Genomic DNA, 25,296 nt, shown 5'->3' on the forward strand with positions numbered 1-25,296 from the left:
TTTGTTCCATCTTTTATAAATTGTCTTTTCATTTTTATTACCTACTTTTCAGTGTTGATTCCTCTTTTATTGGTATGACTCATTCTGTACACAATAAAGCTGTTAACCTCATGTCACATTTGTATCTGTGTCTGGGGATTGAACCCAGGGCCTAGTGCATGCTAAGCAGACGCTGTCACCCAGCTACAACCCTAGTCTTTCATCACAGATTTTTCAGGTTCTCAGGGTGATTTCAGATAGAGCTAAGCCTGTGTCCTGTGGGAGAGAGCTGGGTTAGGCTAGGGAAGGACATCATCCAAGATGCTGTGAGGATCTGAGATCCCCTGGAGAGGATGTGGAGAGGGGAGAGAAGGAGGAAGAACTCACAGCACTTCCACCTCCCCCTCTCTGGTGCTGCTCCTGGGGGCATATCCATCCCTGGGTGCACTACCTTGAGGGCAGGGACTGTGCCCTCTCATTTGGTGGCCTCTCTAGCCTTTAGTACAGTGGCCTGCTGCGCTTAAACGTTTCAGGGATAAACAGCAGCCTCCTGGAGAGCAGAGGGAATGGAAGGTGGTAATGAAGGGAGTGAATAATAGAACCCCCCATTTCAGAAGCCTTCTCAGATGGTAGTGCTCGCGGCATGGAGTTCGCTGACTTGCATTCAGCAGTTAGGCTCTGAGGCTTTGACACTGGCCCATGTGGTGGGGCTAAAACGGGGACAGGAGCATATATAGATCACACCCCAAGCAACGGATATTCCTGTTGTATGTCAAGGACTATGGAGAAGCCAGTGCGGTGGCGCACGCCTGTAATCCCAGTAGCGGAGGAGGCTGAGGAAGGAGGCTTGGGGTTTCAAAGCCAGCCTCAGCAGTGAGACCCTAAGCAACTCAGGGAGGCCCTGTCTCTAAATAAAATATTAAAAAGGGCCGAGGATGTGGCTCAGTGATTAAGTGCCCCTGGGTTCAATCCTCGGTACCAAAAACAAAACAAAACAAAAAAATAACCTATAGAGAACATGGTCAGAGTGTATGTGGCAGAGAGTGATTTAAGTGAGGAGTGAAGTTTCAGCCGAGAGCCCCAGAACAGCCATCAGGCTCCGGATGAGAACTGGGAAGGGGAAACACATCTTTGAAAGGCCTGGGGGCCACAGAGAGCTTGACTGACAGGCGGCCATAGTGGCTAAGACTGGTGTCCCATAGGCACGTGGCCTCAGGGAGGTGGTCAAAATTTTCTTCAACAGGTAACAAAAAGCCCCAGAGGCAATTAAGCAGTAGTGCAGTGCAGTTTACAGACCAACCCCCTCCCACCCCACCCCACTCTATTGCTATGAGATCTAACCCAGGAAATAAAGGTATAATCACCTGCAGCGAGTTCAAAAGAAAACAAATAAACCCAAGCCTGGTGCACACCTGTAACCTCAGCAGCTTGGGAGGCTCAGGCAGGAGGATCTCGAATTCAAAGCCAGCAACTCAGTGAGCCCCTGTCTCTAAACAAAATACAAAATAGGGCTGGGGATGTGGCTCCGTGGTTGAGTGCCCCTGAGTTCAATCTCTGGGACCAAAAACAGAAATAAACCATCTCCCCTGAGGTTTTTAGAGAAATGGACGTTTCCTTCTCCGGGCTTCCTGCAGACTTCCCACTGCCCCAGGCTGCCCTTTCTCAATGAGGTCTCCTGAGGGGGCTGAGGGCAGGGACAGGGCACCAGAGCCCTGGGTGCAGAGCAGGGCAAGGAGGGGTCAGCCCTGCAGCTCATCAGAACTCCCTGGAAGGCTTCGGAAGGTCCGCTAACCAGGCCACACTCCACATGGGTCACATCCATCCCTGGGGGTGGGACCAGCTGTCAGTATTTTACTTCTTCCTTTTTTTCTTGGTGTGTAATAAGCACGTAGTAAAGTGCACAGGTTTTTAGGTTACAACTCAGTGCGTTCTTACATGCATGTGTGTGTGTGTGTGTGTGTATAAATCCACAGTGTCTACTTTGTGTTCTCCCTCCTATCTCTAGTAGGTATCAATAGGTATTTTTGGTTACTAAGTATTAGTCCGTCGTAAAAAGATTCTAAGTTTGCTTATCCATTTGCCAGTCGATGGTGATGGAAGTTGTGCCCAGTTTTCCACTGTGGGAAACAAAGCTGCTGGGAATCTTCTTAGTGTCCTTTGGTGGATGTAGGTATTGGGCGCAGGAGTTTCTCCTGAAGTCAGAACCAGAGACTGGGAGAGATCTACAAGTCCCCAGGGGTCCTCTATTGAAGAAGCTGGGGTCTAGGTCCTGGGGAAGCCTGGAGGCAGCTTCTCCCCAGGTTCAAAAGTGAGTAAGCTATGGCTTTCAAAGCTTTTCAAGTTCCTTTCCTTTTGAAATTCCTGGGCCTTTCATAAAATCTCTGTCCCAGCAGCTTGGGGAGGCTGAGGCAGGAGGATCTCAAGTTCAAAGTCAGCCTCGGCAATTTAGCCATGCCCTAAGCAACTTAGCAAGACCCTGTCTCAAAATGAAAAATAAAGGTCTGGAATTGTAGCTCAGTGGTAGAGCTCTTTACTAGCATGGGTGAGGTCCTGAGTTCGATCCTCAGCACCACATAAAAATAAATAAGTAAAATAAATTGTGTCCATCTACAACAATCAATCAATCAATCAATAACTGACATTTAAAAAAGGGCTGGGGATGTGGCTCAGTGGTTAAGCATCCCTGGGTTCAATCCCCAGTAACAAACAAACGAAGTACCTCTCCTGTCACAGCAGGAATGGAGCAGGGCCTAGGGGAACAGTGGCCCCAACAGCAGCACCATGTGGGGTAGCTCCTGGGGGCTTTGGGGCAGGCCAGCTGCAGCGAGGCTCTGGCTGTGACCATGAACCAGACGTTCCTCCACAGACTCCCCGGCCTCACCTCTCCCCACATCCCCCTTCCCCACACCTAGAATAGCTTTCTAAGCACATTCCCTCTTCCCACTCAGGCACAAACCTCCTAAAAAGAGCCATCTGTGCCGCGAGTCTCCCTCTGTAGCTCCCCCGACACACGTGAGTTGGGAATGTGGGTCGATGGCTGCCGTACACCCAGGCACACCACGCGGGCACTTAGAGTCACCCGCGTCTGGAGCCAGGGGACAGAGGAGTGATTTCTTTCTTTCTTTCTTTTTTTTTTTAAAGAGAGAGAGAGAGAAAGGGAGAGAGAGAATTTTTAAAAATATTTATTTATTTATTTATTTTAGTTCTCGGCGGACACAACATCTTTGTTGGTATGTGGTGCTGAGGATCGAACCCGGGCCGCACGCATGCCAGGCGAGCACGCTACCGCTTGAGCCACATCCCCAGCCCCAGAGGAGTGATTTCTTCTCCCAGTGGAGCCTGGCCGTGCCCTGCACCAGGGCAAGTCGTGCACGACCTCTGCAAGGTGACTGTACCTCTGGTTGTCACTGTTGAGGGCGGCTACTCTGGCCTCACCTACTGGCCTTATTCTTGTCACTTTGACTCTGATCAGGGTCAAGATGAACACAGCAGGACTCAGGAAATGCCGTACATAGGCTGCCTGTTGTCCCTGCTCTTGCTGGGGTGATCTACTCTGGAGGTGACCAGGTCTGGTGTCAGATCTGGGTCCTCTATTGCCACCTGTGAACCTTGGAGCATTTCTCCCACTCCCTTATATTCGGTTTGAATGTCTAACCACACATTTTTTTTTTTTTTTTTTGAGCCCAGGGGCACTGAAACATCGAGCCACATCCCCAGTCCTTTTCGTTTTTTAATTTTGAGACAGGGTCTCACTTGGTTGCTTACAGCCTCCCTAAATTTCTGAGGCTGGCTTCAAACCTGCAATCCTCCTGCCTTAGCCTCCGGAACTGTGGGATTACAGGCGTGAGCCACTGTATTCAAGTGCCTGTTTTACAGCTGGAAAAACTGAGATATGGGACAGTTTGGAATGTCAGGGCCTGGGTGACAGGGATTTCTGCCTGTAATGACCACCGTCGGGCCCCAGCAGCCTGGAGCAGTGCCTAGCACACAAAGGGACTCGGGAAAGATTTCTTAAAGACACAAGTGAAGCTGGACCTGGTGGCACATGCCAATGATCCCAGTGGCTCAGGAGGCTGAGTTGGGAAGATCCAAGTTTGAGGCTGGCCTGGGCAATTTGATGGGACTCAAAGTAAAAAATAAAAAGGATCAGGGTTGTAGCTCAGGGGTACAGCAACCCTGTGTTCAATCCCCAGAAACAAAAAATAAAAAAAGAAACAAGTGAAGCTTGTGTACATCTTGGCTTAAACTCCTACCTCGATATCCTCTTCCTATGGAGTCTCCTTCTTCAGCAGAGCTTGGCTGGACGAGCAAGGTGGCCACATTCCCCGCCTAAGTTTCTACTCCTAACCCCCATTAGAGCCTCCTTTTACCTCTGAGCACGGACTTAGGAGCTACCTGGCCTACACCAAAATCCAGCTCTGCTACTCTGGCTGTGGGGCCTTGGGCAAATTGCTTGGCCTCTCTGGGCCTCAGCTTCCTCGCCCTTTTTTCTGGAGATAATAGCAATACCAACCCCATGGATTTGGGGGAAGGATTACTTGAGGACAGTGCCCTGCATATGGAAGATACTCAAGAAATGTTAGTGATTGGTATTACTTTTATTTTTAAATTCATTTTAAATATTATAAAATAAAAACAGATATGTGAACACAGAAAACAAAGGTATAACTTAGTGAATTTTCTTTTTTGTGTAGTGAATTCTTTTTTTAAAACACTTTTAGTTGTGGATGGACACAATAGCTTTGCTTTATTTATTCATATGAGGTGCTGAGAATCAAACCCAGGGCCTCACATGTGCTAGGCAGGTGCTCTACCACTGAGCCACAGCCCCAGCCCCTGTGTGGTGAATACTTATCATGCATATGCCCTTGCAATTCCCCACCTCTACAGAAGTCCCCGCCTGTCCCACACCAGTTATGGTCCCCAGATCCCTCAATGGTACCCACCATTCTGCCTCGTTATGGCGTCTCTAGATGCCATGGTTCAGTCTCGCCCATTTAAAAAATCAACTTTGTGGAGGTAAAATTTATATAAAATAAAACTCACCCATTTTAAGTGTTCGATTTAATGAGTTTGGACAAATAGCATTCCTGCAATTAAGAACATTTTCACGACTCCCCAGTATTTTCCTTGTGCCATTTATACTCAATCCCTCCCTCTTCCTGGCCCCAGACAACCTCTGATCTTTTTCTGTTACGTGGATTAGATTTCCTTAAGCCAGGTGTGGTGGCTCAGGCTGTAATCCCAGCCACTGCAGAAGCTAAGGAGGAGGAGGATCCCAAGTTTGAGGCTGGTCTCAGCAATTTACCTTAGCTAGACACTATCTCAAAATTTTTTTTAATGAAAAAAATTTTTTTGAAAATTTCTCCTTTCTACAATTTCATATAAATAAAGTCATGTGGAGTACTCTTTTCCTGCTTACAGATTATTTTCCTCAGTATACTGTTTTTAAAATTATTTTATTTGAAGATGGACCCAATGCCTTTATTTATTTATTCATTTATATGTGGTGCTGAGACTCAAACCCAGCACCTGAACAGGCTTTTTTTTTTTTTTTAATATTTATTTGTCAGTTTTTGGTGGACACAACATCTTTATTTTATTTTTTAAAGAGAGAGAGAGAATTTTAATATTTATTTTTTAGTTCTCGGCGGACACAACATCTTTGTTGGTATGTGGTGCTGAGGATCGAACCCGGGCCGCACGCATGCCAGGCGAGCGCGCTACCGCTTGAGCCACATCCCCAGCTCCCCTAAAATGGCAGACTTTTAAATAGACATTTGTTTTCATTCTCTTGGGTGTAGATAGGCAGGGGTGGGATTGCCAGCTGCACAGGAGGCATCAGACGGTCAAACTGTTTTCCCAAGTGGCCGAATCCTTGGATGTTCTCACCAACAATAGATGAGAGTTCAGTTACTTTGCATCTTCACTAGTATTTAAAGTTGTCATGATTTTTTTTAAAGATCGGTTTTTAAAATCGCCCTAATAGGTATTTAGTGGGATCTTTTTATAGTTTTCCCTAGTGACCAATAATGTTAATAATTTTTTTCATGTATTTAGTGGTAATTCAAATATCTTCTTTTCTGAAAGGCCTTTGTTTGTTTGTTTGTTTTTGTGCCACAGATTGAACCCAGGGGGGCTTCATCACTGATTCCCACCCCCAGCCCTTTTCACATTTTACTTTGAGACAGGGTCTCACTAATTTAGTTGCTCAGGGTCTCACTGAGTTACTGAGGCTGGCCTCAAACTTGCAATCCTCCTGCCTCAGCCTCCAGAGTCACTGGAATTACAGGTGTGTGCCACTGCACCAGGTTGAAAGGTCCTTTCAAGTCTTTCATTCATTAAAAATCTCTTCATTGGCCAGGTGTACTGGTGCATGCTTGTAATCCCAGGGACTTGGAAGGCTGAGGCAGGAGAATCACAAGTTCAAAGCCAGCCTCAGCAACTTAGAGAAGCCCAAAGTGACTTAGCAAAACCCTTTCTCAAAATAAAAATTTTTTAAAGAGGGCTTGGGATATGGCTCAGTGTTAAGTGCCCCTGGGTTCAACTCCTGGTATCAAAAAAAAAAAAGTCTTAATTGTGTTAATATATATACCCCATAATATTTTCTTTTTCTTTTCTTTTTTTTTTTTTAGAGAGAGAGAGAGAGAGAGAGAGAGAGAGAGAGAGAGAGAGAGAGAGAGAGAATTTTAATATTTTATTTTAGTTCTCGGCGGACACAACATCTTTGTTGGTATGTGGTGCTGAGGATCGAACCCGGGCCACTCGCATGCCAGGCGAGCGCGCTACCGCTTGAGCCACATCCCCAGCCCACCCCATAATATTTTCTGTCCTAGCCATTTTTAAGTGTATAGTTCGTTTTTTTTTGCCCTTGTTTTGGGGGGAGTAGGTATGGGTCACTCGACCACTGAGCCACATCTTCAGCCCTATTTCTGTATTTTATTTAGAGACAGGGTCTCACTGAGTTGCTAAAGTGCTTCGTCATTGTTGAGGCTGGCTTGGAACTGGTGATCCTCCTGCCTCAGCCTCCTGAGCTGCTGGGATTATAGGCGTGCGCCACCACACCCAGCTTGGTAGTGTCTTTTGAATGCCAGAAGTTGCAATATTTTATCATTTAATTTATTAATTTTTTAATGACCCATGCTTAAGAGATCTTTAAAATTTTTAAAAATTTGTTTTAATTAGCTTTATGTGATAGTAGAATGAATGCATTTATGCACTTTGATATATCATACATAGATGGGATATAATTTCTCATTTCTCTGAGTGTTCGTTTTACAGAATCATATTGGTCATGCAGTCACATATATACAAACAATAATAATGTCTGTTTCATTCTACTATCTTTCCTATCCCCACATCTCCCCCCACATCACTTCCCTTTACTTAATCTAAGATAATGCTATTCTTCCCTAGTGTCCCCTGCCCCCCCCCACCTTATTGTGAATAAGCATCTTCATATTATAGAAGACCCTCGGTCTTTGGTTTTGTGGGATTGGCTTATGTTGCTAGCATGATATTCTCCAACTCCAACCATTTACTGGAAAATGCCATAATTTCATTCTTCTTTAAAGCTGAGTAATATTCCATTGAATACATATACCACATTTTCTTTATCCATTCATCTATTGAGGGACATCTAAGTTGGTTCCATAGTCTAGCTACTGTGATTGAGCTGCTATAAACATTGATGTGGCTGTGTCACTATAGTATGCTGATTTTAAGTCCTTGGCTATAAACCAAGGAGTGGGATAGCTGGGTCAAATGGTGGTTCTATTCCCAGTTTTCTGAGGAATCTCCATACTGCTTTCCACAGTGGTTGTACCAATTTGCAGTCCCACCAGCAATGTAAGAGTGTGCCTTTTCCCCCACATCCTCACCAACATTTATTATTGCCTGTATTCTTGGTAATTGCCATTCTGACAAGAGTGAGACGAAATCTTGGAGTAGTTTTGATTTGCATTTCTCAAATTGCTAGAGATGTTGAACACTTTTTTCATATATTTGTTCATCAACTGTATTTCTTCTTCTGTGAAGTGTCAGTTCAGTCCCTTAGCCCATTTATTGATTGGGTTATTTGTTTTTTGGTGTTAAGTTTTTTGAGTTCTTTATATATCCTAGAGATTAATGATTTATCAGAGGTGCATATGGTAAATATTTTTTTCCAATCTATAGGCTCTTTCCTCACGTTATTGTTTCCTTTGCTGAGAAGAAGCTTTTTAATTTGAATCATTCTATTTATTGATTCTTGATTTTACTCTTGTGCTTTAGGAGTCTTGTTAGTCTTGTTAAGGAAGTCAGATCCTAGGCCTACATGGTGAAGATTTGGGCCTATTTTTTCTTCTAGTAGCCGCAGGGTCTCTGCTCTAGTGCCTAAGTCTTTGATCACTTTGAGTTGATTTTTGTGCAGGGTGAGAGAGAGAGAGAGGCTTAATTTCATTTTGCTACATACGGATTTCCAGTTTTGCCAGCACTATTTGTTGAATAGGCTATCTTTTCTCCAGTGAATGTTTTTGGCACCTTTGTCTAGTATGAGATAACCATATTTATGTGGGTTAGTCTCTGTGTCCTGTATCCTGTACCATTGGTCTATAAATCTATTTTGGTGACAATACTATGCTGTTTTTGTTACTATAGCTCTGTAGTATAGTTTAACGTCTGGTATTGAGATGCCTCCTGCTTCACTTTTCTTTCTAAGGATTGCTTTAGCTATTTTACATCTCTTAATTTTCCCAAATAAATTTCATGATTGCTTTTTCTATTCCTATGAAGAATGTCATTAGGATTTTAATAGGAATTGCATTAAATCTGTATAACACTTTTGGTAGTATGGCCATTTTGACAATATTAATTCTGCCTGTCCAGGAGCATGGGAGATCTCTCTATCTTCTGAGGTTTTCTTCAATTTCTTTGCTTAAGAGACCTTTGCCGGGGCTGGGGATGTGGCTCAAGCGGTAGCGCGCTCGCCTGGCATGCGTGCGGCCGGGGTTCAATCCTCAGCACCACATACCAACAAAGATGTTGTGTCCGCCGAGAACGAAAAAATAAATATTAAAAATTCTTTCTCTCTCTCTCTCTCTCTCTCCTCTCTCACTCTCTCTTTAAAAAAAAAAAAAAAGAGACCTTTGCCTATATCAAACCACAAGAATTTTTTTTCCTGTTTTCCTTTAGAATTTTTCTAGTTTTGGCTGGGTATGGTGGCCTATAATCCCAGTGGCTCAGGAGGCTGATGCAGGAGGATGGAGAGTTCAAAGCCAGGCTCAGCAACTTAGTGAGTCCCTCAGCAACATAGTGAGACCCTGTCTCTAAATAAAATACAAGAAAAGGGGACTGGAGATGAGGCTCAGGAGTTATTTGCCCATGGGTTCAATTCCCAGTATAAAAAAAAAAATGGAGAGAGAAAGACAGACAGAGACAGATACCAACACACCCTAAGTGACCCATACCCACGAGTCATGCTCTTGGATAATATTATCTATTTCAGTGTGGGCAGGACCTGTGACTTGCTCCAGCCAGTAGAACAGGGGCATGACGGGTGTCGCTCCTGTGGTCATGTCTTGCAGTCTGGGTTTCGCTGGTCACACACACATGGTGCAGTTCGATGTGTTCCTCAGTTCCCGGTATTTCTGGCACACTGGCCGCTGGCTCCAGGGGATTATCAGATTCAGGTCAGATCCCTTTGGCAGTACATCAGGCAGCGGTGTGACCTTCCCTTAGGAGGGACTGAATTTCTGGCTGTTTCTTTTCTGTGTAGCAGCTGTTGGTGCCATGTACCAGCCAATTCACCGAAAACATCAAAATGAGGATATCCCCCTGGGCACCAGGGCGCATGCCTGAAATCCCAGCAGCTCGGGAGGCTGAGGCAGGAGGATGGCGAGTTCAAAGCCAGCCTCAGCGAAAGCAAGGCCCTAAGCAACTCCGTGAGCCTCTGTCTCTAAATAAAATACAAAATAGGGCTGGGGATGTGGCTCAGTGGTCGAGTGCCCCTGAGTTCAATTCCTGGTCCCACCACACCCCGCCAAAAGGTGCTATCTAATCTATTGTTTCTCTTTAATTTATTCCTTGTCACACTTCCATAAGGAGCTGCCTCGCCTCATTTATATTTAAACACAGGCACACGCACACATATAGACATATATATTTAAAGCAGGATAAATTCTTTATCCATTTTTTAGCTAGCATTACCATCAGATCTTAAGTTAGTCTGTGTTTGGCATTTAGGTCAAGTAATTCAAGGATTAAAAGCACTGCTGGCTGCAGGGGCTAGGACCCCATAGCGAACAGCAAGCAGCAGCAGCTAAAGTCTCTTGTCCCCAGTGGCTGAGTTACAGCCATTCTGATTCATAGGACAATCAAGTAGTAAAAAGGTCCGTACATACTTTCTGAGAATTGACGAAAACAATAGAAAATTGAAACTTATTTCTCTCCAGGTAAACATCACATTTTCTCTCCCTTTTTCTCACTCTCCTAGCGCAAACTTCTAGAACATAAAGGCCAAAAAAATCTTTTTTTTTTTTTTTTTTAATGTGATGTGATGCTGAGGATGGAACTCAGGTTCCGCCCATGCTAGGCAAGCACTCTACCACTGAGCAACAATCCTAGCCCCCAAAAAATCTTTTATAAAGATTTATAAAAACAATTTTAAAAAAATCCATAAAAGCGAGCTTTCCATGGAGAGGACTCAACTCAACAACATAGCCCATCAATCATCTTAATAACTATATTTATTTAGAGTCTACAATTATACCCCAATATTAAAAATTTTAACGTCACAGATTTTCCTTTTGTCTAATTCACTTACTTTCTACAATTCTGCCCACAATACTCTGCAATCCTAAGCATGCTTAACTTCTGGAGAGAACTTTCAACTTCACTAACTTTCTTTAATATTTAAATTGGAGTCCCCTTAGGAGCCAGAATTTGTCACTTCTGTCCCAGCGGCTTAAAGACCTTTCGGCCCACGTTGGACGCCAATTGCCGGGTTTCTGTTCTCGCGACTAAAAGGCTCAGGGGTCACTCTAGTTAAACTGGGCTAACTGGGCTGCACGAAATAACCACACAAAAGACACAAATACCTTTTTCTTTGGGGTTGCTGTGACGGCTCCTCTGATCTTAAGGGTCCACAGAAAGAGAGAGCAAGAGCACGCGCTGACCCCTTTTATTGAGGAGAAGCTATTCAAATGAGGCAAGGGGTCAGGTTTCAGGGGGCTGAGTCTATCTTCATGATGTCCACTGTGAGCAGGTTGACTGACACCTGGGTAGGCCACACCCAAGGGCACAGTAAGAGGAGGGGACACACACAAGGCACTTCCATGGAAGATTCTATCCTAAACAGGGCAAGGGGTTATATTACAAAGGAACAGGTGAACGTAGCTTCACCCATGGGCTGTAGCAAGACACACACATTTCTGTGACTGAGCGCCTCAGCACCCAGCTGGGGAGTGTAACTCAGTCACCCGTAAGGTTGGCCTCCCACATTACCACTCTTCAAGATTAATAAATTCTTGGCAATTATCTTTTAATAGCATTATGAACCCATAGATTTAAATCTACTTGATTGATTTAAATCCATTGTGATTCTTATCCTTGTTAAGCCCCATGTTCCAGCTGGAGCCTCTTCCGCCAGGCTTCTGGGTCTCTTTGTCGTGATCCTGTTAGTCCTTGGGAGCTTTCCTGCTGGCGTGTCTGTCTAGCCGATCTGCTCACCTCGTATCCTGCACTTTTCTGATCTAGACCTGACACAAGGCATTTCTCCAGAAGCCGGATCTCTTTCCACGGGAAATGATATTTCAACACCCAATTCAGGATCTAGGATCCTCGCTGTTACTAGGTTGATTACTGTTTCTAATCTCTCCCTCTCTCTCTCTCTCTCTCTCTCTCTTTCTCTCCCCCCCCCCCCCCGTAGTCGTAGATGGACAGCATGCCTTTATTTTATTTTATTTTATTTTATTTTATTTCTATTTATTTGGTACCAGGGATTGAACTCAGGGACACTCGACCACTGAGCCACATCCCAGCCCTGTTTTGTATTTTATTTAGAGACAGGGGCTCACTGAGTTGATTAGAGCCTTGTTTTTGATGAGGCTGGCTTTGAACTTGCTGTTCTCCTGTCTCAGCCTCCTGAGCCTCTAGGAGGCAGTACTAGGAAGATCTTTGGGAGCTCATCTGATATGAGGAACTAAGGGAGGGCCAGAGAGGAAACACAATAAATTAGAAACTGCCATTCCCATTTGTTTCAGACTCTCTTCCTGTCCTTCATTTCTTTCTTTATTTCTTTTGATACTGGGGATTGAACCAGGGGTATTTACCATTGAGCTACATCTCCAGCCCTTTAGTTTTATTTTATTTTATTTTTTAAGCAGGGTCTCGCTGAGTTGCTGAAGGCCCAAGTCGCTGAGGCTGGCCTTGAACTTGGGGTCCTCCTGCCTCAGCCTCCCGGGTCCCAGGGATTACAGGCGTGCCCCACCTCACATGGCTCCATCCTTCATTTCTGTTGTCCTATTCTACTCCAAATTCTATGCCATGCCTGGCAGTGTCTCCCGAGGGTGGAGCAGGTGGCCTTGCCATGCCTGTTTCCAGAACCCCGTGAGCTCCCCAGACCCTCCAGACCCCTCGGCCCTTGCGCTTGGTCACCAGTTTCAGGAGTCCTTAAATTGGCTCCTGCCTTCTGGTGAATATCTGCTGCCTGTTGAGGTCCCCTGTTTTCCTGTCCACCGGATGCTGCCCGGTGGCTTCCCTCTGCATCCTCCCCCACAGATGCATGGTCTTGTGACTGTCAGTAGCTTGTCCTCATCCATCTGGATTTTCGGCCTTGCTGGCCCTTGGTCGCTGGTTGTGTTGTAAGCCTTATCTGTGGTTTTGGCGACCCTAAGGTCACTACTGAGCAGGTAGAGGAGCAAGAAAACTTGGCTCCAAGTCCCCTCCCCACCCCCCCCCCCGTGGCCACTCCCTCCCTACACAGTGACAGGTCTCTCAGTAACTTGAGCTTCCTTAAAGCATAGAGGTGGCTTTCCCAGAGAGCATTAAAGCAGGAGCCACTAAGCCTCCTAAGGATCAATGAGGAAGGGTCAGGTGTCACCCCTGAGCCCTTCTGTTGGCCAAAGTGTCACAAGGTCAGCCCAGATTCTAGGAGAAACAGACGCCAGCCCCTGGTGGGGGAGTGACAGGTACAGACAGGGAGGGGACATGGCTGGTGCCCTCCAGAGATTCCAGCTCAGGCTGGTCCCTCTCAGGGCCCGTGCAGGCGCCATCCCCATGCAGGCTGAGGGCTGCACCGTCACGGTCACTCAGGGGTGGGTAGGGGAGACAAAAGAATCTTGGGGTTCCGCCTCGGCCCAGATGTGCAGTGTCCACCTGGGGCTCCGGGTTGTGTGGTCCAGCACCGTGGGAAAGAATTGGCTCCCATCTCCGCTCCCCGCCCATCTCTTCCCGTCCCTCCCGGGCCCTTGGAGGGTTGGCAGGACACACAGCCCTCCCAGGGGTAAGTCGAGCCGGGAGCTCTGCCAGTGAGGGCCAGATGGAGCAGGAAGAAGGCCCAAACATGAATAGTGCTCCTGGGGGTGCCTTGCTCTGCAGGCTCCTGGCAGCCCCCTCACCTCGGCTGGAAGCCGTCATCTGCTCCCTGCAGCTGAAGGGGAAGGCAGATCAGGTGTCGGGGTCACTCCTAAAGCCATTCTTTGGTTCCCACCTGAGTGTGCTGAGCCTGGGGCCGTGACATTCTGATGGAGTAAAGGGTAGGACATTGTCCTCTTGGATGCCTCCGCTTTGTTTGGGGGCTGCTGGGAGCGCCAGCCAGGCTGCGGCCATATGGCAGTTCCCCTTCCCCAGCCCCAGACTGCAAACTGGAGGGCCGGCCCTGGGCCCACTCCAGCTGTCTTCTGTGCCCGGCTTTCTCCCTTCAAGGTGAAGAGTGGATTTTCTGCCTCCAGATAGTTCCACAAGCTGTGCCTTTCGGTCTTGGGAAGGAGGAACAGAGCTCTGAGTTCTGCCTGCTGCTCTGCATCCTCTGTGAGCCCCCAGAGGCTCCGAGGATTCGAAGATGAGTGACAAAGGGGGGCTGGGGCCACAGCTCTGATGGTGGAGGGTGACAAAGAGCTGCAGGCTCCGGATGTTGGAGTAACTGTCATCTCAGGGTCTCTTCCTGCCTTACTTGATGTCATGGAATTTGTTTGAACTTGCAAACATCTTACAGCTTTGATTCTCTAAGTGTAGCTGAGCTCCCACGTGGGAGTCCCCTGAGGAGCTTTTAAAAGTGACAGGTTCCTGGGTGTCACCAGCCCTGCTGTATCACAAGCTGTGAAGAAGAGGCGCGGGAAGCTGCATATTAAAAGAGGGTTCTGGCGACTCTGAGGCCCAAGAAGGCTTCTTGTCTCAGGTGGTTCAGAAATCAGGTTCTGAAACTAAACTGCACAAAATGGCCGGTAACCAGAACCATCTAGAAAGCAACTTGTTCCCCCCCCACCACCACCCCGCCCTGGGCTTCATTGTTCTCATCTGCAAAATGGGAAAGATAATAGCATCACTCAGAGATAGGAGTGTTCCAGGGATACAAATTCAAGAATCGGGGAGCACCTCACTCATGTCCATGTGATCATTGTGAGAATCAAATGCTTGGTTGTGCTCAGAGCAGGGAAGAGACCCAGAGAGGGAGAGGCCCTGCCAACGCTCACTCACCAGTGCCCTGCCCGATTCACGGGAGAACCAGGTCACATGCATGACTCACCTGCCGTGTGTGCTGTCCTGGGTCTGTTTTCTGGAGAGGGACGAGAGCCTGGGCACACTTGCCTTTCCCTAGGATGTCTCCAACGTCCCCCTGCAGTATCCACCTCGCGGGCAGACAGAGCAGAGGCTGGGGGTGGAAGGTGCACTTGGTGTCTGGGCTGGGAGCTGTCAGCTCCTATTACCAACCCCGTGCTTTGATCCCCTGATCTCTCTGGCTTCTGGGGAGGGTGTCAGCAGTGATGATGGTGCTGGCACAGAAGCAGATGGACCAGGTCCCCGGCCCTGTGACTGGAAGAACCAGGGCAACCTACTGGCCATTTAGGATAAGAAAGAACAATAATGGATAAAATGGCTGCCTACTTACTGTGAGCCAGCTCTGTCATGGTTACAGAACCATTTTACAGAAAAAAATAAAAACCCTGAGACACAGAGTGTAACTCATGCACCCCAAGCCATGCGGCAGATAATGTAGAAATAGCCAGAGCCATGGTTTTGGGTTCCGACGTTAGGCAGCGAGGCAACAGGGTCTTTTAGAATAGTCCAAATCCAAATCCTGGCTTTGTTACTATCTGTGTGGACTTGGGAAAGTCACTTAGCTTCCCAAGTCTTAGTTTCTCACTCTGTTAGATGGAAATAGTAACCTTGAGTTGGAGTCTAGTGGTGTGTATCAGTTTCCTACTGCTGCTGTAATAACAATAACATGTTCAGCAGCTTAACATCATGCATTTGTTCTCTTACAGTTCTGGAGGATGGAAGTCTGAGATAAGTTAGGGTTAAAATCAAGTTGCTAGCAGGGCTGGGTTGTGATTAAATCAGGCCTTTCCAGATAATTTAGGATAATCTCTCAAAATCCATAACTTATCACATCTGGAATTATTATTATTTTTTAATACCGGGGACTGAACTCAGGGACACTTAACCACTGAGTCACATCTCCAGCCCCTTTTTTTATATTTTATTTAGAGGCAGGGTCTCAGCCAGTTGCTTAGGGCCCCACTAAGTTGCTGAGGCTGGCTTTGAACATGCAATCCTCTTGCCTCAGCCCTCGCAGGCCACTTGGATTATAGGTGTGCACCACGGCACTCATCTAAGATCTGTTTTTATAATATAAGGTATATTGCCATCTATCCTTGCCGGCGACGTAATGCTGGGTTCACAAAATCTGATTATTCAAATAACTGAAGAAAACAACAAAGAAAGCACGCAGACACACAGAATTACCTTTTCAATAATCCAGAGACAGCTCTGTGACCTTAAGGGTGCTTGGAAAGAGAGAGCCACTGGAATCCTTTATTCTTATATAGACACACAAGGGGAGTTTCCATGGAACATTCTACCCCCAAAAGGGCAAAGGGGTCGGATTACAAAGGAACAGGCGAGTGTAGCTCAGCCCCTCTGGGTGCCGCCTACTCCTAGGGCCACACCTGGGGAAAGCCTGACTGTAGTGACCTTTCAGATCCCCCTGGTGCACCAGGACTGACAGGTGCGTGCGTTTGGAGTGGCTCCCCACAGACACACACAGCTTCTGGAGACTGAGGCCTGGACATCCCTGGAGACTCACCAATTGGCCTTCTACCCAGGAACTAGCAGAAGGCAGCGGTCATTGTTATGTTCCGGCCTCAGGTGGCGAGCGGCTGGCGTGATCAGTGTCCTGATCTGTAAAGAGGGGTGATGACAGGGCTGTCCCACGAAGGGGCTGCGTTCAGACGTGGAAATGGCCAGTCGGTATTTGCTGTGTGAGTTTGGGTGACGATGCAGGGATGACAGTGAGGTCCCTGGGCAGAGAGCGGGGAGGCCTCAGCAGGGAGGCCCGTATCCCAGCATGAGGGACGAGAGGGAGCCAGGCAGGGCGAGGGGCCCCACTTCTGGAGTGGGCGCAGAGCTCTGGGGTGCTGCAGGCCAAGTCTTCCCCTGACTGTAGGATGGGGGCCTGGTGGGACATGCTGCCCTCGGCCTCTCGGGGTGTGACATGGCTGGGGACTCAGCCCCCGCACATCTCTGGTCTGGCTCAGTTTTGCTTCAGCCTCAGATGAATCTCCAACATACTTTGTGCCCACAACAAACCCTACTGTCAACATGGGGTCATAAAGGGCATCCAGGTCACCTCACTGGAGTCCTGCCCTCCATCCCACTCAGAGGTCCTGGTGGATGATGCGGCCTGCATCCGTGACCCCCCATCACCCAGGGGAGGGGCTGCAGATCGGAGGCCGCAGGTCCACCCAGGAAGCCCCCAGCTCTGTTCACCCGCCAGCGGCTGCCTTCCCTGAGCTCAGGTATTGGCCAGGCCTGGCAGCAGGGCTCAGGGGCTTAGGTTGGGGATGTGTTGTAATGTGACCGAGGGTGGGACAGGGACTCTGCCTGTCCTGAGCAGTTCTGCAGTCAGGCGGTGGCCTGCCTTCCTTCCTTGGCATTCAGGCCTGTGGGAAGGGGCAGCCTGTGTGCAGAGGGGGCCTGGGGCCCTCCGTCCCGCCTCAGGTGGGGGCCAAGTAGGAAACAGAGGGCTGAAGGGGACAGAGGCCTGCCTGCCGCTTAGGGCCACCACAGATTCTGCGCCTGAGGAGCCAGAGAGGAGCCATGACAACCAGGAGAGTCTCCTTTCTAAAGGAAGCACCGGAGTCCTCTTCCCAGCAAGGATCCTGATGTTCTGGGGAAGAGCACCCGTGACCATGGAGCCAGCAGAGCGGTCCCCGCTGTCCCCACCGCTGTTGGTGGAGCACCCCCTGTGCCACGTTAGTCAGACTTTTCTGACACCAGCAAAGAGACCCCATCAAGAAATTTTGATTCTTTCAAATTTTAGGTCATCTTTATGTTGTATCACTGATGCCACGGGGACATTCACTGACCTCCTCTAAAAAAGGTGTGGGGGTGTGCATGCCTGTAATTCTAGGGACTTGGGAGGCTGAGACAGGAGGATGGAAAGTCTGAGGCTAGCCTCAGTAACTTAGTGAGACATTATCTGAAAATGAAAAATTAAAAAAAAAAAAAACAGAAAGTGTAACTCAGTGGGAAAGTGCCCCTGGGTTCAAGTTCCAATCTAAAAACATTTTTTTAATTGAAAAAGTTTTTTTTTTTTTTTTTTTTTTTTTTTTTTTTTTAGAGAGAGAGAGAGAGAGAGAGAGAGAGAGAGAGAGAGAGAGTTTCAATATTTATTTTTCAGTTATCGGCAGACACATCATCATTGTTTGTATGTGGTGCTGAGGATCGAACCCGGGTCGCACGCATGCCAGGCAAGCGCACTACCGCTTGAGCCACATCCCCAACCCCGAAAAAGAATTTAAAATTTATTTATTTTTGGATAGGTAATACGTTTACCCAGTTCAAATGCAAAAAATGGAAGGTGAGGGAGCATATGAGTCTCCTTGCCTTCCCTCCTCTTTCCTGTAGGCAGCTCACTTTTTCCTTGGTCCTAGGGTTCTGCCCAAAATACCCTCCACACTTACAAGCAAACATGGGTATTACTGTTACATACATGTGCACATACACACACACACACACACACACACACACACGATACTGACTCACAACTTTGCACTTGTTTTCCCTTATGGCAGACACTGGTGATTGTTCCATATCAGAGCACTGAGAGCAGCCACCTCCTTTTTATCAACTGTATAATACTCTACTGTACAGAGGTGGTGTGGTATTGTGTCCACTGAGCCACCTGTGGAAGGACACTTAGGTGATTTTTGGCCTTCAGCTCTGCACACCATGCCGTGCTCCACTGTGTGGATGAAGAAATCAAGGTCTGAGAGCAAAGCCCCACCTCATGGTGGGCTGGGAGGACCAAGGTGGGATTGCAGGCTCTGACCCTAGCCCCATGGTGCACCCCCATCTCATCTTGGCCCAGCCCTCCTGGCCCTGGGAAGGCAGGGCGCCTGAGAAGGGGACAGAAGGCAGGAGGGCAGCAACCCCTCTGTGTCATGCGGGGTCTGGTTTGGCAGCAGCTCCTCTGTGTCATGCGGGGTCACAGCCACAGATGGAGTCCTCAGCCCGAGGTTCAGCAGAATGGGGCTGCAGACCCAGCCTTGTCACCTGCTCCCTGGGATCCTGGGCAAGTCACTCCACCTCTCTGGGCTGGCGTCGGGGAGCTTCACCCCAGCGGCCTCTCCGGCTAAGATACAGGTTCTGGAGCCAGCGAGCTCCGTTCAACTCCAACTCCACCAACAGCCCCCCAACTTTATTTTTTAATCAATGCTTTTTAGATGAGTCTAACTTCCTCATTAAAAAAAATGTGGGCATCAGGGCTGGGGCTGGGGCTCAGTGCAGAGCACTTGCCTAGCACATGGGAGGCTCTGGGTTCTGTCCCCAGCACCACGTAAAAAACTCGACAACTAAGGCATGCTGTCCCTCTACAACTATAAACCTTTTTTTTTTTTTTTTTTAATGTGGGCATCAAAGTAACATTTTGTGTGGTGACACGACAAAACCAAGTGTGCGAAAGCCCTGGGGACACTGAAAAACCAGTACGCACACTTCCCTTCCCCCAATTATTAATTCTGAGGATGACATTACAAACGTGAACTCAGCCCAGGGCCACAGCCCAGATAGAAAGGATGCTCACTAGCGAGCCACACTGCTCTCCTGTTCAGGACACAGAGTCTTGGCCATAGGTGTTCTGCTGGTATTTAAGGTACAATGCCACTAGGTGGCAATGGTGTCCAGGCCATGGAGGCCCAGCCCTGAGAGGATACCCTAAGGACAGTCTCAAATGTCCTTCCTTTTTATGCCTTGAGAGAGGTCTCTCTAAAGGACCCTCTTACCTCCATTTCCTCATCTGTAGAATGGGTTTAAGAGTACCGAAATGCGATCACGTATGTCAAATCCTCCTGTGCATAGTAAGACCCTCCGCCCACGTTGGTTCCTTTCCTTCTGTGGGGTTAAGAGCATGTCCCTTGGAACTAGCCTGCCTGGCCTTGAATCCCAGCTCCACTGCTTACCAGCTGTGTGACCTTGGGCAAGTCACCTAACCTCTCTGGCTTCAGTCTCCCTGTCGGTAACAGGGGGTTAGTAATCATGCCTATCCCCATAATTTACATGCAGGAAGCTTAGAAAGTGCCTCGTCCAGGGAAAAGGGCTCTGTGTCTGCAAGTCTGTATGTCCCGGGGTGAACCCTCTCTTGAGTGTAGGCTAGGTCTGGGTCCTAAATCTGGACACCTCCTAAGATTGAGGGTTCTGTCAAGGTGGTGTTTCTCCAGGGCATGTTAAACTCCCAGACATGAGTCAGAGGCAGAGAAAGCCACAATTCCAAGGCTCCTGACACCCTGGTCTCCGGATTCAGGGCACAGCTGGCAACAGCCTGTGTCCACCAGGCAGGTGACGGAGCCTAATTTGCAAGTGCGAAGCCAGCTGGTGGGTGGATAAGGCGAGGGCAGGGGACCTGTAAGGCTGTTTTTCAGTATTTTTATCAGTCAGGTGTGTCCTGCTCCCCTCTGTGCGTGCTGCCGAAAGCCAGCTCAGAAAATAAAACCCTGCAATGGGCATCAAGGCCAATCGTTCTCCTGCTCAGCCTTGCCCAACCTCCATGCAGGTTTGTGGGGGAGGCAGAAGAATCGGGTGACGACAGCACCTGACCAGAAGTCAGGAGATCTGTTTATAGCCCCAGCTCTGTCACTGGCGTGCTGTGTGACCTTGAATGAGTCACTTTCCCTCTCTGGGCTCCCAGAGTCCTGTTCTGCCAAAATTGGGACATGATCCCTGCCTTTCCTTTCCAACTGGAGGTGGGTTATAATAGAGAAATTCCTCAAAACCTTCCCTCCTCATTGAAACCTCCATGTGGGATGGAACAAAGAGAATCCAGATCCTCCCCGTCACCCTCCATCTCTCCCAGGCCAGACATGCAGTATTAATTACCAATCCATAATTCATTCATTGATTTATTTATTTCACATGCTTGTTTGGTGCTGGTTTGTCCTTCTGTCTACATGTCCTCTGTGTCTTGTCAGCATTTGAAACTCCTCAGGGAGGCCTGGTGCAGAGTCCAAGGGAAGAGGCTCCTGCCCGTGGGAAGTCGGAGGTCACACTGGGAAGAAGGGACCCATGAGAACCGCGGTTGGTCAGATTTTAACGGGACTGAGAAAGGAGAGGTGCTGGGAGAGAAGAGATGGGAAAAACTCTTGGAAAAGTGAAAACTGCTCTGGGAAAGGGAGAAAGCCTTGTTCTCTGGGTAGGGCCTGAACAATAAAGGAGAGAGAGGGCGACCTGGGCGCTGGGAAACTCATCTCTGATGAACATAAGCTTTGCAATCAAAAAGTGTCGAAGGAAGCTAGTTTTATTTTAGGAAGCGTGCAAGTTCTGTGTCAATTCCTAAAATAACATTTTATTTTGGATTACACGGGGCAGGTGTGTGTGTGTGTGTGTGTGTGTGTGTATGTGTGTGTTCCCCTCTCATTTTTTCCAGGCTTGTGGTGGACAAGGTCTGAATTCCATCCCGGGCAGACCTTGCCTGGTAACGGAGCTCGCCCAGCTTGCGCTCTTCTCCCCAGCCTCAGACTGAGCATGCTCCATCACCTCCTGTAGCCTCAGACGACAGCCCACCCTTGGCACAAAGCGTGTCCAGAAATGCTCCAGGACCCCAGCTCCAGTCACCTGCTAAATGTCCCCTGATTTTGCCGGCATTTCCTAGTAACCTTCCCTGCCTCCTGAGTCATGGGGCTCATCAGAATCTCAGCTGTCAATCAGCACCTCTCCAAACACTGCCTCCTCCAGGAAGCCTCCCAGTTGGCCTCCCGCATGCCTGATCCTGTCCACAGCTCCTGGGCCTGCTTTGGAGCCTCCAGCCTCTCTCTCTGCTCTAGGCATTACTACCCTCCTCCTCTGAATGCCCCCCTCCTGCTCTTGCCACTCTCCACCAAACGCCTGGCTGCCAAGGGGCACGCAGTGTCCTCCACCAGCAAGTGTCTACGTTCTGGATTCACTGCCTTCTAAAACCCACCCATCCTGGCTAATCTCACCTCCATCAAAGCCCTCGATGCGACACAGAGCAGGGCTGAAGCATGAGAAGGGGAAGGACAGATTTTCTGCTCTAGCCATCCTGGATTGCACTTTAAGATCCTCTTAGGGGAAGTAGCTTCTTTCCATTAAGACAGCTCTGTCTAAAGAGGGGAATTCCACAGCACTATGTTAAACCAAAGGGGGAGAGGTTTGGGGTGTAGGCAATTAGTGACTGTGACAATACTAGGTGCCATTTTTTTTTTGCACACCTACTAGGCTCCAGGCCTTATACTCTTTGTCTAATTCCAATAACTCTATGTAGCAAGCATAGTTATCATCATGATGGATGCAACAAAATTAACAGCACTTAATATGCTAATCAGTTCACCTAGGTTGTCCCGAGAGGTAGGTGCCATTGCTATGCCCTTTTCCAACGAGGCAACCCAGGCACAGATCAGTTAAGCAACTTGCCACACAGTTAGGAGACAAGGAAGCTGAACTCCAGAGGAGGTAAGTGTTCAGCAAGAGACTGAGTGAATTCTGGGTCCCCTCCTCCCATGCTCATCACTGCCTCCTCCTGGGGCCAACAGGAAATTGCAGGTTGAAGTGAGGACAAAAGGTACCTGGAACTGGAACAGCTGGGACCTGGGTAGGAGTGTGTGCGTGTGTGGGGGGGACTTCATTAGCTTCAGACTACAGCCCACCCCTTGCCCAGAGGGTGTTTAGAAATTCTCCAGGATCGCAGCTCCGGCCAAATGTCCCCTGACTTTTGCCTTTCTTAGTAACCTTTCCCTAACTCCTGAATCATCTGGCTCATCGGAATCTCAGCTATCATTCAGCACCCTGTTCAAATGCTTCCTCCGGAAGCCTCCCAGATTGCCTGGAACCCCTCCCCGTCTCTTCCCTCTCCTGCCTCCATCTCTCCTTTGTGCATGCCACTTTTATATATTCTCCTATACCTCTGAGATCTGTCTTCCCTCATAAATGTCAACCACGGAAAGGCAGAGCTCCTGGTTTGTTGTACTCTGTTGCAGCCCAGCGCTCGGTGAGCTCAGGTGAGCTCCGGGATGGACCTGTGATGAATGAATCATCTCGAAGCCCCCCTCCCCCGGTGCAGAGCTCAGACCCTGGAAGGCACTGAGGGTTCAAGACAGGAAGAGTGAAGGCCTTGGGTTACCTTTTAGGCCCCACACCGCCTGATCCCAAAGAGGTGGCCCAGAGTTTGGTGTGGCGACACCAGATCCAGAGGAACCATGGCCTAAGGGTTAGGGACTTTGTCCCAGGGGTCCGAGGGCGGGAGTGGAGCATGCGGGGGTGGCGTGGAGGGGGTCGTCACTCCACAGCCCTCCGCCACCCGAGCCCTCCAACACTCTCATCGTACACCCACCACGGGAGGAGTCGCGGGGACTAGGAGGGACCGGAGACCCCCGGACAAGGCCGGAGGAAAGGCCCGGGAGGTGGGAACGGTAAGGTGGCAGGCGGCAACACCGGGGCGCAGAGCGCGGCCGCGGGGAGGGAGCGGGGACCGGGCTGCAGGCCGGGGTCGCCGATGCCCGCGGCCCCTCCCGCGGTGCCCGCTAAGCCGGGCGCTGCCTCCTCAGCACCGCGGCGCGGCCACCTGCGCAGCCACCGCGCCGCCCCGGCCGCGCTGCCATTGGTTCGCTAAAAATGCCTCTCTAATCCGTGCCCGCCGGCCCCCGCCCTCGGCTCCCCGCCGCCCTCCGCTCCCCGCCGCCCGGGCTCTGACCTTCCTCCTTCCCCAGCCCCGGAGAGATCCCGGAGAGACGCGGTGGCGGCGGCAGCGCCACCTCCTCCTCCTCCCCCGGGAAGTCGTCCGGGCTTGAGGCCGGGCCCCAGACGCCCCGCTTCGCCCCGCGGCGCCGCCGATGGTGCCCGGAGCTCCTGCCCCCAGGTAGGGGTCTGGCCCTGGGAGAGAGGCCAGGGGTGGCGGCGGCGGGTCTGGCTGCCGGGTGCTGGTGGCGGCGGGCGCCGCGACTGACGTGTGGCTGGGCGGGAGTCGGGGGCGCGGGGTGCGTGGAGCCGGTACCTGGAGAGAGGTGGGCGCGCTGGGGATGCTTTGCAGGCGCCGGGGTGCGCGGGTATCACCCAGGCAGTGCCAGGATGTCCCCACTCTGGACCCCTCGGGAGAGGGAGCTGGTGGCGGAGGCCTTTGCCCTGGGGAGAGCTCAGGAAATAGCTTTGTTGGGCCGCGGGGGCCTCCTGGCCCCGGGGGCTGGGGCGTAGGGGGTGGTGATGTTTTTGGTACCAGCTGGGGTGGGTGGGCTGGTGCCGGCAGGGTGCGTAGGCTATTTATGGATCAGAGTGGGCCGGGGAGAAACAGCGCTGATGCGCCCGCGCCTGTCTGGTTTAGATTACAGGTACTTCCTTCTGTCCTTCCACCCCTTCCCCCACCGACGGGACGGGAGGGGGAAAGAGAGAGAAGGAGGTGAAGCTAAAAGGCCGGCGGATACCGCAGGAGCCTGGTCTGCTGGACTCTGCCCTCCTTCGGCCCCAGGCCGTTGGCTGCCTGTTGGAGCCCCACTCTCTCCCTTGTTTTTGCGTTTTGCGAGGCTGAGGACAGACTACGGGGTCATCGGGACATGAGGAACGCTGTGGCAGACCCCAGAGCTTGGCCAGGTCCAGCTTCAAACCTGAGCTTTAAGCTCTGGCTGTCCTCTACCCTCTGAAACCCAGCTCGGCACCCCGTGGGCAGTGACACAGGTAGCTGCCTTTTTCTAGGTACAACCATAAATAACCCTCCTGGCCCACGGGCCCTAGCACAGCTGGAGTGCAAACTGGACTGTCTCTCAATGATTTTGGAAGTCTCTCCCCCCTCCTGCCCTTCTTATCAAGTATCCAAATCACCTCTCACCAGCCCCCCCACCCCCCAGCTTCCCTGATACCCCAGGTGAGATCCTCCCTCCTGCCCTCTGCTCTTGGAACCAGCCTGCCTGGAGGCTTGCTTATTTATGTCTTGACTGTGGTGCTCTGGACAGGAGTGCCTGCAGGCTAGGACTCTGATTCATCTCTGTCACCACCCTGCACCTGACCAGGGTTGGGCACCAAGTAAACCTTTGCAGAATGAATGAGAGATGGAATGAATGGATGGGGGTCTCTGGGAAACAGTGGGTGACTGAAGGAGCAGGGTGAGCCCCCCTTGAACTTTCCTTACATTCCCCAGGACCAAAGAGCTACCCAAACCTGACAGTTTCACTTAACCCTTCCTAGCCCTGGGGCTGATGGGCAGCCATGGTTTTGGGAAAAAAGTGTTGCAAGCCTGCTAGTTCCAGAGATTCTGATCCGGCCGTGGTGTGAGGGCCCCTACCTAGGCCTGAGCACGTGGTGGGCAGTCCTGCTCTCCTTGGGCCTCCTGGTGGCACAGTCTTCCTGGGATGTTATGTTAAGACCAGAGTTCTTCACCTCTGTGGCAGCCCTGGAGCGAGAAATCCAGGTCAGCATCTAAGGATTGGGGAGGCTCAAGCCAGGGTATCCTCAGCTTTTGGGGTCCTCCCAGTGAGCTCTGGGCAAGTCTCATAGACCTGCTGTGTGGAGGAGCGGGGAAAGGGATTGCCACCAAGAATTCTGCCTCACCACAGGCCTGTGCCTGTGAAGGGCATCACCATCTGCAGAGCCCTTCCTGGCCCATGTGGCTCCTTTGACAGCCCT

At 49.9% G+C, this 25,296-nt stretch overlaps 1 protein-coding gene and 3 long non-coding RNA genes across 5 annotated transcripts in view; 1 reads left to right on the plus strand and 3 right to left on the minus strand.

Annotated features, from left to right (window-relative positions):
• LOC308650070 overlaps positions 1-25,296 on the minus strand; it is a 637,596-nt gene that overhangs the window by 15,368 nt on the left and 596,932 nt on the right. The window lies entirely within an intron of this gene.
• On the minus strand, positions 586-14,995 carry LOC308650073. Its single transcript, XR_014022237.1, has 3 exons — positions 14,702-14,995; positions 2,936-3,064; positions 586-689 (listed from the first exon to the last, which is right to left on the minus strand). It is a non-coding gene; the product is annotated as an uncharacterized lncRNA (long non-coding RNA).
• Positions 20,558-24,062, minus strand: LOC308648737. Of its 2 annotated transcripts, none has more exons than XR_014021909.1 (2): positions 23,678-24,062; positions 20,558-20,719 (listed from the first exon to the last, which is right to left on the minus strand). It is a non-coding gene; the product is annotated as an uncharacterized lncRNA (long non-coding RNA). The 2 variants fall into 2 exon arrangements; XR_014021910.1 differs by lacking the exon at positions 23,678-24,062 and adding an exon at positions 23,378-23,513.
• PACSIN1 (protein kinase C and casein kinase substrate in neurons 1) overlaps positions 23,393-25,296 on the plus strand; it is a 49,215-nt gene continuing 47,311 nt past the window's right edge. The window contains exon 1 of the mRNA XM_081293721.1: positions 23,393-23,542. The gene's annotated coding sequence lies outside the window, so the exon portion shown is untranslated. The remainder of the gene's footprint in view (positions 23,543-25,296) is intronic.

Source organism: Spermophilus citellus (genome assembly GCF_964194105.1).
Source record: "Spermophilus citellus genome assembly, chromosome: 5".
Lineage (NCBI taxonomy): Eukaryota > Metazoa > Chordata > Mammalia > Rodentia > Sciuridae > Spermophilus > Spermophilus citellus.